The 12,267-nt window shown below is 40.9% G+C and overlaps 1 protein-coding gene and 1 long non-coding RNA gene across 10 annotated transcripts in view; one reads left to right on the forward strand and one right to left on the reverse strand.

Annotated features, from left to right (window-relative positions):
* LOC105235545 overlaps positions 1-12,267 on the reverse strand; it is a 204,137-nt gene that overhangs the window by 57,419 nt on the left and 134,451 nt on the right. For all 5 annotated transcript variants that reach the window (XR_004624306.1, XR_004624304.1, XR_004624305.1 and 2 more), the window contains one exon: positions 1,589-1,774. This is a non-coding gene — a long non-coding RNA (uncharacterized LOC105235545). The remainder of the gene's footprint in view (positions 1-1,588; positions 1,775-12,267) is intronic.
* DAB2 (DAB adaptor protein 2) overlaps positions 1-12,267 on the forward strand; it is a 60,039-nt gene that overhangs the window by 14,545 nt on the left and 33,227 nt on the right. The gene's annotated exons all lie outside the window — the stretch shown is intronic.

A 12,267-nucleotide genomic window follows, 5' to 3' on the forward strand; every position in this document is an offset into this window, starting at 1 on the left:
GTATAGGTTTATAAGAAACAGCATATTACATTGACTATTACTTCACATAAATATAAAGGAAGACACACTCCTTCAGTCTTGTAGAATAATAACTAGATCAAAAATAAAACAAAATCATATTGCGATTGGGGGAAAAAAAGCACTTTTCTAGGCTCTTCAAAGTCAGTGGTTAATGCTACCTCAGGAGCTTATCTTAAAAAGGAACAGAAGTAAATAAAAGATTCAAGACTCGAGCCTTTGGAAATGTTGTCTAATGACATAGCCAGGATAATTTTCTTAGATATCTTATTTTTATGCAGCAAATCAAAACAACTTCTTTTTTTTTGTCCCTTCCCCTAGCCCTGGAATGATATTTAATGTCAGAAAAGATAATATAAGAAAGCAACCCAGTAGAATATGTAAGTTAGAAAATCTTCCGAGTCACTCTTTAAGTCCTAGAATAAACTTTTTCTTAAATCTGTACAGATTAAGATCTTTTCCTTGTGTTTTTTTTAAATAATTTTTATTATGTTATGTTAGTCACCATACAGTACATCCTTAGAGTTTGATGTAGCATTCCGTGATTCATTATTTGCGCTCCATGCAATACGTGCCCTCCTTACTACCCATTGTGTTCTTTGATTACTATAACTAGGAAGAAGATGAGTAAGTTGTATCTTCATTTGGTAAGAACACTTAGTTCTCTGAAATACCACCCTCCGTTTTAATCTTGTTGGTAGAAGTCACTTCAATGACTTGCCAAAGGTGGTATGGAAATGGACTGTCTGAAAGCTTCTTTGATTAGGAACATTGTTTAATGTTTGGGATCACATAGAGGTGGCTTTTTCCTGAAGGCTCTAGTAGATACAAGACTCCTTGAATTACTTTTCCGAACTTGCTGATTGTGCTTCATGATTCCTAAGGTAGATGTCTAGCTGTGTTTGTGGAAGGGAGGCCCAGTGAATGGTGATGACTTACATGATTCTAACAGGCATAATTTCGATTACATTTACTTGGATTTATAGAGAGAGAGTTCATGAAACAAAACCCGTCTCACGTGTTTAGGCTTTATAAGCGAAAGTCTGACATTGAGCGGTAGGTTTTCTAATTGCAGTTGGAACTTCTATGCTCATCTATCTGTGCTGCGAAAGGACCCTGTACATTTATTGGTTGAAGTAATTGCTTCAATTGTACAGCAGCTAAAATCCCCAGTCTGCCTCTTTTAGCATGGGTTAATGTGCTACCCAACTATTCCCATCCTTCAGTTTAATTTAAAAATGCACTTACTTAGTCTCACTGCTTACTTGGTCCGATACCATTTCCGAAAAGAGGGCAGAATAATGACAGAGTGTGCACGTTAGCTCAATGGTACTCATGCATTTTTGCCATCTTGTGCTCACCTGCAGCAGCTTCTTGGAAAATTTGTAGATAAACACAGTTTCCAAGCAGCTAGCCTAGCTATTTCAGGACCTTTTTTGGATCCTGCCACCTAAATTTTCCACCCTTGAGTAGTATTAGTATTATCACCTCAAGAAGCAAGAAAACGAGTTGGCAGACTCACCTTTCTCCTTGTCTACCAGAACCCTGAAATCTCCTAGGGATTTCTTACCTGTTAACCTATCAAATCTGGTCAGCAACCCAGAAGTAAGCAAAGGAGCCTGTATTCTTATTTCTCCCAGAAGAGTTCCCCTGGCCTTTTAGATAGTGTTCCTGCACTTGGTAACCTTCAGTGTGATAGAGCACTGGCATCAGGAGGGGAGAGGGTTGGTTATCAGCTTGCTGGTCCTATGCAGACCTGAAATGGGACAAATAAATAGAAAGTCTCTTTATTTTGTAAATGATTCTTTTTGTCTTCATCTTATTTAAAAACAACCAAGTCTTTTCTAAGGGAAATCAGCTAAGTTATGAAGAACCATCCATAAAGTGGTAATTGATGTATCAAGCACACAGATCACAAAAAGTAGTTTTAAAAACACATATATTCTTAACCCTGGGGGTCAGCAGGGTCCGCATCATTCTTAGAGATGAAGCATGAATGCCCTGTTGGAGGCGGATATCTGGCCCAACTAGAAAAGGTCCTATCAGACGTGGAAATGTGAGCCAATGGTAAGTTTCTCGTGGAAGGTTAATGCCAGCTCTAAGGGGGTGTTGGGCGCTAAAACAAAGGACATATTCTACTGGAAAGGCCACCTAGAACTCAGAGAGAACATATCAGGGTGAGACAGCTTAAACTGATCTTGTGTTGTGTCTCCATAGCTGTAAGAACTTTTTTTTCATAGTTTTGGTCTATGTACAGCCAGAGAGAGAAAAAGAAGTTCTGCCTGTCCGTATACAATTACAACACACACCGCAGTTTGACTTTTCTGTGCTGATGGTACAAGGCAGCTGGATTCTTGTTCCTTTAAGCTCCTCAAAACACAGCTTGTCTCTGAAACATGAGTTGTGGAAAGGTACAGAAACACTCAAGCGCTGGCTTTGAGGATTATATAAATGTGGGCCTCTGCCTGGAAAGGAAAACCACATTGGGATTTAATATAATTCAGCCAGGCTATTAAAGAAGAAACCAAATATCAGGCAATGTTTCTTGCCTTGGAAGAGGAAAAGTTTAAGATTACCTGCTTGCTTTTAAAATGCTCTGCTGTAGTATATCATAGAATAATTCTACTGGAGTACGTGGCACTTCATTCTTACTTATGTTTAAAATACAGGTGGTTCTAAATAACATGCTTTCTTTAGCTCTGCGAACATCCACGCAGACTTTCAAGACGACTATCGTAAGGCACTACAGTAGAAAGTGGACTGTGTTTAACAATTAGGATTTATAGTACAAGTATCATAGGTGAAGGGCTCGAAGGAAAAAATTATTGTATCCTGAAATCCACAGGCTAGATAGGCTGTACACCCATTTTGACTTAATTCAGGATTATTTCATATGGGAACCAGAAAGCACAACGTGATGTTGTGTGTTTTAGGACACAAACTAAGATTCATTTCTATGATTTATTTTAAAACTGGCTTGCGGCTAGAAAGAGGAGTTTGTTTTGCTAGCTAACCTAACTTGAGAAGAATAGACATGAAAAAAATGAAATACTTGCTGGTCAGTTTGGTTAGATATACATATATGTGAGGGAAGACTGTTGACAAAGGTATGAATAGGGGTGTCTGGGTGGCTCAGTCGGTTAAGCATCTGCCTTTGGCTCAGGTCATGATCTGGACATCCTGGGATGTTAGCTCGGAATCAGGCTCCCTGCTCACCGGGGAGTCAGCTTCTCCTTTTCCCTTTGTGCTCTCTCTCTCTCACTTTCACTCTCTCTCTCACTCTCTCTCAAGAAAATAAATAAAATCTTTAAAAAAAGAAAAGAAAAGAAAAAGGTCTGAATAGTGTCAGTGTATTGGCCTAGGAATCAAATGGTACAATGACAGTCCTTTTCCCTCACCCGTTTCATTAGCTTTTGGACTACTTTTTTCCTGCAAGGTAATATCCGTTATACATTTAAATGCCAAATTCAAAGTAAAAGTCATATGTTTACTGTGTTTTTGTACCAGTTCCATAATTCTTCTCCTCAAATCACTCCCCAAAGGCCCTGCAATAGAAAATTTCTAGAGGCTTCCATGTTAGCAGTGGTGTTTTTTTTTTACATTTAAAACCCTAAAATTGTTCATATAAATTGTTCATTCTTTAGAATACCCCCTTCCCTTGGTTTAGGATGAGAAGAAAGCAGGCTGAAATATAGTATCCTACTTTACCATTTAATAGTACACAATAGAGTTTTTCTAAATTCAGATTTTAAAACTGATTTATTCCATTTGCCCATTCCAGTTATCTATCAACACTTCAGCTTTTAAAAATCTTATTCCTTCCACATGATTTTTCAGCATACTTTTGTTACGATCACTTCATAACTAGAAATAGAAAACTCTGCAAGGGCCCCTTTTCTGTCACTGTCTTTACAGCATGGTGTCCCCAGCCTTATGACAGCACCTTGGTGCAGGCTACATGCCGGGTTTTCTCCCCTGAAGCAAGCGCTTGGTGACAGAAGCAGGTGCTGCCATCACTGACCCTGCAATAGTGTCTCAGCATGAGGGGAGAAGCGCTCGGCAGAATTCTGTCACGTCTCCACAGGCCCTCTGGTCACACAGCTCTTTCAGCCTGCTCACATGTACCACTGTACTAATGAGGTTGCCCAAAGTGTGGAAGTATTTCTTGTCTGGGTTAGATGGGAACCCTGACATTTCAGCCCAGGTCTTTAGAGTAGATTGCTTACTGAATACCCATTCCTCAGCCATAAAGAGTCTTCCCTTCATCCCTACCCCCCAAACACACACATCTGCCCCATGTTGACTTTGTTCCCTTGACCATTTCCCAAAAATGTCTTGGCTTGCTATGCAAATTGACCCACCATATTGCCAGCAGCTACCTTTAAGTCTAAAGCCCAAGGTGTATGGCCCTCCCACCCCACAAAAAGCCATATTTAGCCTTTCCTCAGAATTAATGGGAATCACTCATGGCTTCTTCCATAGGTGACTTTGAGAGCTCTCTAATAGAGAAAGCAACAGCTAATAAGGTGTTTCAAGATGGTACTTCATATTATAAACTTGACTCAAGGACGCAGTCACTACCTTGCCAGTCTCACTCCTCCATGTGGCTCCTGAGGTATAAGTACAAATGAGACAAGAGCAGATAAGAAAACAAATACCACATTGTTAGGGGGATCAGGGCCCAGGAACCCCCAGATGCAGAGATCTGATAAATAGGGCTGAAGCACACTATTCACCAGACCAGAAATCCTCCATTCTCTTTTCCATGTCAGGTTGTGTCTGCTGCATTGCCTGGCCCAACTCACTTGAGATAGACAGAGCACATGTAGCATAGCTAGTTGAGCCATGTCCAGATGGTCACTGGTGTCTGGGGTACCATGGTAGAGCATAACCCAAATGATCCAATGCTAGCAACGTACGGCAATGACAGAGGCTTGATTTTCAAGCCTCCAGAGTTTCAATATCAACTTCCTGCCCTTTGTAGAAGTGAGTTAAAGGATAAAGTCAGATTCCAGTTTTCCTTCTGTGTTCGGTCTAAGCTAGGTGGTGCTCAAGAACTGAGGTGGAATGATTGACTGGGATGTTACAGTTGAGATGGGTATACACTCTAACGTCAGTTAACCCAACTCCAAGCCGAGAATTCCACATGGTCAAAAGACCACAGGGATATTCCGATGCTATAGTCTTTCTTAGCGTCTGAGTGAGTGGTTCTAGACTCAGTTCTCTATGCATGTCTTTGATCATGCAAGCATACTAACTTATACTCAGCTTTCCCAAGAAGCAAGAGCATACTTTGACTATGAATTTACACTTTCTTCTTTTTCTAACTCTAGGGAGTTAAGTACTCTAACCAGTCATTGTACTGAAACAACTGAGTAATATGATTGTAAAATCGAGCATAAACTTAATACTTCAGTTCTGAACAATTTCAGACATTCCTAGTGAACTGCTTGCACTGCCCAGTTTAGAGAATGGGCCCTCATCTGGATAGCATTAAGCTCCTTTTTAAAGCTTAAACTCTCCTAAACACTATTTATTATGATGGCTATTTTTTAGGCTCTAGTAGGAGATATTCCTAATAAAAACTCACTTTAAAAACAAAATGGGTGTGGTGGGTACAGAAATTAAGAGAGGTCATAATGAGTCAAAAATATTCAAAGTTGCCAACCCAAGAAATCAAACTTCCTGTCATGCTTAAAAAAAAAAAAAATGAAAAGGCCACACACTGAATAGTAGAGAATGTACTAAAATGAATTTGAATTCTTTGATCTGTGAGCTGCAGCTCAAACCTAGCCAAATACTTTCTTCCAAGCAGCCAAATCAACATTAATAAGCCAGTTTGACCGAACAGGACCCCAGCTACCCAGGTAAAAAAGAATCCAGTGACAATGCATGATTAGATCACATAAAGTCCTTTTTCTGTTTTGGTTCAGAAAACATCTATGAAATGAAATTCTGCTAGGCTACCTTTCTGTGCTTGCTGTATCTACTAAATGGAACGTATTCTTGGTTCAGTCTGTATGTAATGGGTTTAGCACAGTCTTCTTAAAAATAGTTTTAAAAAAGTGACGCATATAATCTCTAGGAATAGGACAGTAGAGTCTCATGTGAAGCTTGGGACACCAGCTCCATCCCAACCAGCTGTTTAACGATAGGCAAGTTATACATTCTCTTGCCCTCAGTTTCTAATCTTTAGTAAGAAATGGTGTGACTGATTATTCCCTGGGTTTCTTCCAGCTCAAAATCTAACCACTTGATATTTCTTTAAGGGGACAAAGGGTCGTGGAAGTAGGTGGTTGGAACTCAAACTTGTCAGTACATTAGAATTACCTGGGAATCTTTCAAATATATTGGTGTTTGTGCCTCTTCCCCCAGAGATTTGGATCTAACCGACCTGGCTGTAGCATGGACATCTTTCTAGGAGCTCTCCAGTAAAAATTCCCCAGGTTATCTGAGTTAGACCCTCTAAACCACCAACGCTAATGATGTAGGCTTGGATTCGACTCAGCGTCTCTGGGTGGCTTGGAGTAGATTCAGAAACCGGAGTTGAACAGGAGGGGCTCTACCCCAGGCAAACACGCTCACTTTTTCACCTGTGCCTTCCTGGTTAAAGCACTCCATCCTTCTCTCTGTATTTGCTAGCTGTTTATTGTTGGTCCTCGTTGTTCTGAAATTGTTTAAACAGTCGCTGTGGAAAAGCCGTGTTGGGTGCCACACAAGACTACACCGGACACCGCACGTGAGACACAGCTTTGATTTCAGCACAACTACCTTCCAGTGAGCGCTTTCTATGCAGGAGGCGCTGAGGCTTCTGGTAATGACTCTGCAAACTTTATTCACATTTTACACATGTGAATATTAGATAAGTTGCCTTGAGCTGCAGAGCTAGAAAATGGCGGAAGTGTGTAAGACACCCCCCCCCCCCCCCCCCACCCCGTTTTTTTTTTTTTTTAGCCTCAACCTTTAGCAGTTCTGCTGTCCTGCCTCTACCTAAAATTCACTGTTTGGGGCACTCTTGGTCTGACTTGGTTCCAAAGACAGGGAAAAGCTCTCGGTTCAGTCCTCCAGGTCCAACAGCATGCTTTCCATGGGTTCAGTGCAATGGAAAATGCTGTCAATGCATAACTTGTGTGTACCTCCTTGACTCAGGCGTGTCTTGTCCCTGAGGCCCCCATAGCAGTGTCAGCACTTACAAGAAACTCTCCTAAGGACTCCTTTTGAGGGTGCATTCACATTGTCTAATTTCCCCCAGTTAAAAGGCTGCAAAAATCTTCCTGTCTATTGCACCAGCCCTTCGTGGAGTAGAGTAAGCCTTCCCTAAAAGCATAGGATTCCGAGCAGTTTTAAGGAGAAAGGTTTTACATCAAGTATCAGAAACAGCTTAACTTTGCTGTATCATTTCTGGCAACATCCCTTTTCTCGAAAGGTTACTTGAGAAATAATGGTGAAGGTAGCTAGCTGCCCTCTTGGACCCCGAGATCTGCCTTAGAGGTTAATATTTCACACGTCCTAATGCGGTACCCCAGCGGAGACAGGCATAAAGTTCCAAAGGACAAAGGAGCATGTTTTCTGACAAGTACAAAGTACTGGACATTCTAGCAAAGATGTTTATGTTGCTTTGTTCTTAACTCTTCTTAACTTTCCTGTGTCCATTTTATGGGACTCTTTCTGAAAAGTTAACTGGTACGTTCAAGTCAGTGGGATGATGACTTTAAAAGCAGCTTAGAAAATACAGGTTAAAATCAATGTGATTTTTTTCGGGGGCGCCTGGGTAGCGCAGTTGTTAAGCGTCTGCCTTCGGCTCAGGGCGTGATCCCAGTGTTCCGGGATCGAGTCCCACATCGGGCTCTTCTGCTGGGAGCNGGCTCTTCCGCTGGGAGCCTACTTCTTCCTCTCCCACTCCCCCCACTTGTGTTCCCTCTCTCGCTGGCTGTCTGTCTGTCACATAAATAAATAAAATCTTTAAAAAAAAAATCAGTGTGATTTTTTTCAAGAAGATAAGAGCCATCAGCATCTATAGGAGACAAGGGAACACAGATCATGTTCAATTTTGAGCCTAGCAACTTATTAGTGATTGATTTGATTTTGTCTTACTGAGTCCATGAACTTACTTATAAAATAGACCCATTTTATTTCCCAGAGCTGTCAGGATAAATGTTTCAAGTGCTTGGTAGGTAAAATGTTTGTCCCCTCCTCCTTAAAAGTAAAAACAGATTCTCTACCATTTGTGGAATGGAGCTACCATTAAGTAAGTCCTGAAGTTATTCCTTTTACCAGCATTTTGAGACTGACCAAGCAGATTTCTCTCTGCTGGGTATAATTAGGGTAGGAAGGTTGCCTGGGAGAGGGGGGGATACTTGTGTCAGGATATTGCCGAGAACCCTGGAATCATTAAATCCTGTCATTGCTGATACCCACACAATCCTACTGAAGGAAAAGGTGCCAGCAAGAATAAGGAGGTGCTGGCCAAACTTCTCCCTACACAAATTCATCCCTACACTGGGTACGTTCCAGGGTTCTCGATACTAGATATCTTGCATGAATCACTTTAAGGGCTAAACAATCCAGCAGTTTTTGTTTGTTGTTGTTTTTTTCCTTGTGCAAGGGATATACTTGTCATAAGATGACTCAAGTAGTCTTCTGGTATACGTTTCTCAGAACCTTCTCAGAAACTGCAAAAAGATGTTGCAAGCTCCAAAATCTCTTCTAGTCATCTGATTCTTGCTCCATGGAAAAGAGAAGTTCCCGCATTCTTTTAGGGAGGTTTGTGTTAAGTCCAGAATCCAAGTTATGTATCTTTGCTCAAATGGGAGCTAATTTTCTTGACTTAGCAAAGTTTCTTTCACAACTTGCTGTCCTATAATTAGGCCTTAAGAAGGAGTCAAGAATCTACAATAGCTTTAGATGCTCCTCTCTTTCCAGCTGTGCCTTCTTAGTCTCCTCTCTTTGAGTTTCTAACAAAGGAAACAGCCCTCCCCTAGCAAAGGGAACCGGCTAGGGTTAGATGTGGAGCTGTTCATGTGACCCTCTGTATATGTTTTTGAGCTTTCATTCGTAATCCTGGCTTTGTGATAATCCACCTTGCGTGTGTTTCCTGATTAATTTTGTGCTCCTTGGTCAGAAGAGTTTCTGTGACTAAGCCCAAGGAATAAGAACACTGTAGGCTTTCTGGATGTCCTACATCTGCTTCTTCCCTGTTATTAAAACCTTTTACCTTACTAGAGCTTTAAAACAGAACACAGAGATTAATGCACTCTAGATAATTTTTTTTAAACAATGCCCTTAATTTGGGAAAGTAATCAAAGAAAATAATAGGGCAGCTTTTGGCCCTCAGGTCCTTTTTCCAGGCCCAAACCCTTTCCAAAAACAATTCATTATAAAATCTGCTGAAGGTTTTATGAGAACAATGGACAATTCTGTGACATTGTCAGAAGAATTATGAATTTGAGTTTTTGCATCCTTACGTTGATTATTCTCTACAGAGGGACTTGAGTCTAGAAGCAGGACTTTATCCATCTACTAAATGTCAGATGGTAGCTTGGACATTTGGAATCTGTGATGGGGGATTTGCCCTTTTAACCTTGGGAGAAAGATAAATGTTTATCTGTCTGGTATATGGGATACTGAAAGGATGCTTTTACCGAACTCTTTCGAAGAACCTATTTACCATTTCTTTATAAAGGAGTTTATCTCTGAGTCTTGGGGCTTTGGGGCAGAGTCTGCTCTCTGATCACTTCAGGGAACATGGATACATTTTAAATGGCGTGGCCCGCACCGCAGACCTACCTTCGGTTATTTTAACCTCATATACGTGTACCTTTTCTTCCGGGAATTTATGCTAAAGAAACATTTTCTCTCTAATACTTTTTTTCCCCCTTGCCCCTTCTAACTGCTTATTCTGAAACAGTGGAAGGATATAATTAAAGGACACCAAATACCTTTAACACAATTCCAGTGGTGTGAACAGTTGTACTTAAGTGTCTGAAAAGAGAAGTTTTTGCTGTAAAACCTCATTCACTTTAGAACCCTCCTATCTTGGCCCAGTCTGCCGACACTAGATTGGAGACCTGGTCTTGAGCTGTGAGGTTGCTGTGTCTTGTATCACTTTTATGACTTAACATACCACCATTCCCGCTCCCAAGTCCCTCAAAATGTTTTGTGGTATTTCTCAAATTCCTTTGAAATATTCTCACTTTAGAATAAAATTTACCAAATTTAATGACCTAAAATATTTTCTTGTCAGAAAGAGCATCCTGCAGAAAAATGCAATATTAGGCTCCAAGGATGGTCAGTAAACTCCCTTAACTAGATTATTTTCGAGCTGAACTGGAGAGGAGGAGGGGCAGGCTTCAGGAAGAGATCTTACCTATGCTCTCCAGGGGCAAATCGGTAAGTGGGATGAGCCGGATGTTGGGGAGAGGAGAGTTTGGAAAGAGCCAAAAAGCAAATAATGCTCTGAAAGAAATGAGAAACTTGGGTTGCTATACAAAAGTCTCGCATACAAAACAAAAAACATCTGAATCTTTGTCCTAAATGTAAGGGGAACTACCACAAGACCAAGCAGGAAAGCTTCAATGTTATTCTAAAATTTAGAAGAACTTCATTTTTAAAAAAAAGAATCCAGATCATTCCAATACAGAAAGCACAAGCCACGGACAGGAGCATCATGGTTGGTATGGGAGCAAAAGTAGGGAGGGAAAAGGCTCACAAAAGGGGATAGGTGTCTGATGCATGCAGTCAAATATCCCCCAGAGACTGAACAGTAAAGTAATTGGATTTGGTCAGGACAGCCATCAGCAGCTGTAGTTGAGTTTCTGAGAAGAGAGTTGAGATGAGCAAGTCCTTTGAGAGGAAGGGAATATGAAAAAGTAGAGGGTAGAGGACTATCAAGTTCAAATGTTTAATCATGAAAGGATCATGAGATGATGATTAGAGGGTTACAGGGAAGTGTTTTCCTTATTTCTGAGATGAGATCTGAGCAACTTCTAAAGGAGAGGGCCCAATGGGGAAAAGGTGCAGATGCAGGAGGATGCATGTCCTTGTATCTCCTTAGGTCAGAGCTTAGTCTCACCTCCTCCTATTGTTAACATGGGCAAATATCCTCTAGAATTGTAATAAATTCTCTGAAATTAAGACAATAATTATTAGCTTTTTGACATTGGAAGAGTGTGGATATGACTAGGAGATTTATCACGTCACCAGGAAACAAATCTTGGGAACCATGGAAATCAATCAAGGCATACAAAATAGAGGTGTGCATTAGTGTCCTAGGCCTGCCATAACAAATCACCAAAAACTAGTCGACTTAAAACCACAGAAACTTATTCTCTCAGTCTTGAGGTCAGAAGCCCCAAATCAAGACGTCAACAGGGTTTGTTCCTTCTGGAAGCTCTGAGGAAGAACCCGTTCTGTGCTTCCTTCCCAGCTTCTGGTGGACATTGGCAATCCTTGACATTCTTGGTCTATAGATACGTCAATCCAGTCTTCACCTCTGTATTCGCATTACCTTCTCCTCTGTGTGGCTTTTTGTCCCAAATCTCCCTTTGCCTTTCTTTTATAAGGACATCTGTTATGGGATTTAGGGCCCTCCCAAATCCAGGACGATCCCAACTCAAGATCCTTAATGACAATGACAAATACCTATTTCCCAAATAAGGCCACGTTCAAAAGGTTGGGGGTTAGAATTTTGGACATATCTTTTTAGGGGCCACTATTTGTGTAATAGAGCATCTCTATAGCAAGTATGAGGCTTCTCAGAGGAGATCCATGAGTGTAACATGTGAGGAACTCTGGCTTGGGGCCAGACAGCCTGGGTTAGACCCAGGTTTTACCACTTAGCAGCTGTATAATTTAAAACCCCTGTGCCTTGGCTTTCCCTCTGAAAAAGTGAAATAATCTATTTCATAATACTCATGAGGTTACTCTGAATTTTTTGTAGTTAATACACATAAAAGCCTACCAGTACCTGCCCCAACTAAATCTTGAGTAAATAGGGCTTGGAGTTCTCTGCTACATAAGACTTTCCCCTGTGAGGAGACTGTCTCCCTGGCGCCTACCAGTCAGGTGTCTTTGAGCACAATTAACTACTAAATCTCCAAATTAAATAATTCAGATAACATTAATCATACACAGATTTCTGTATATATGTGTTTTTCAAGACTATTAAGACTCTAAAGACCATTTAAAGACTCATGGGGGGGGAGATGAAGTGCGCATCTTGAGGAAAATGTGTTAACATTTACGAAGCCA

Source organism: Ailuropoda melanoleuca, chromosome 3, assembly GCF_002007445.2.
Source record: "Ailuropoda melanoleuca isolate Jingjing chromosome 3, ASM200744v2, whole genome shotgun sequence".
In the NCBI taxonomy this organism is placed as follows: domain Eukaryota; kingdom Metazoa; phylum Chordata; class Mammalia; order Carnivora; family Ursidae; genus Ailuropoda; species Ailuropoda melanoleuca.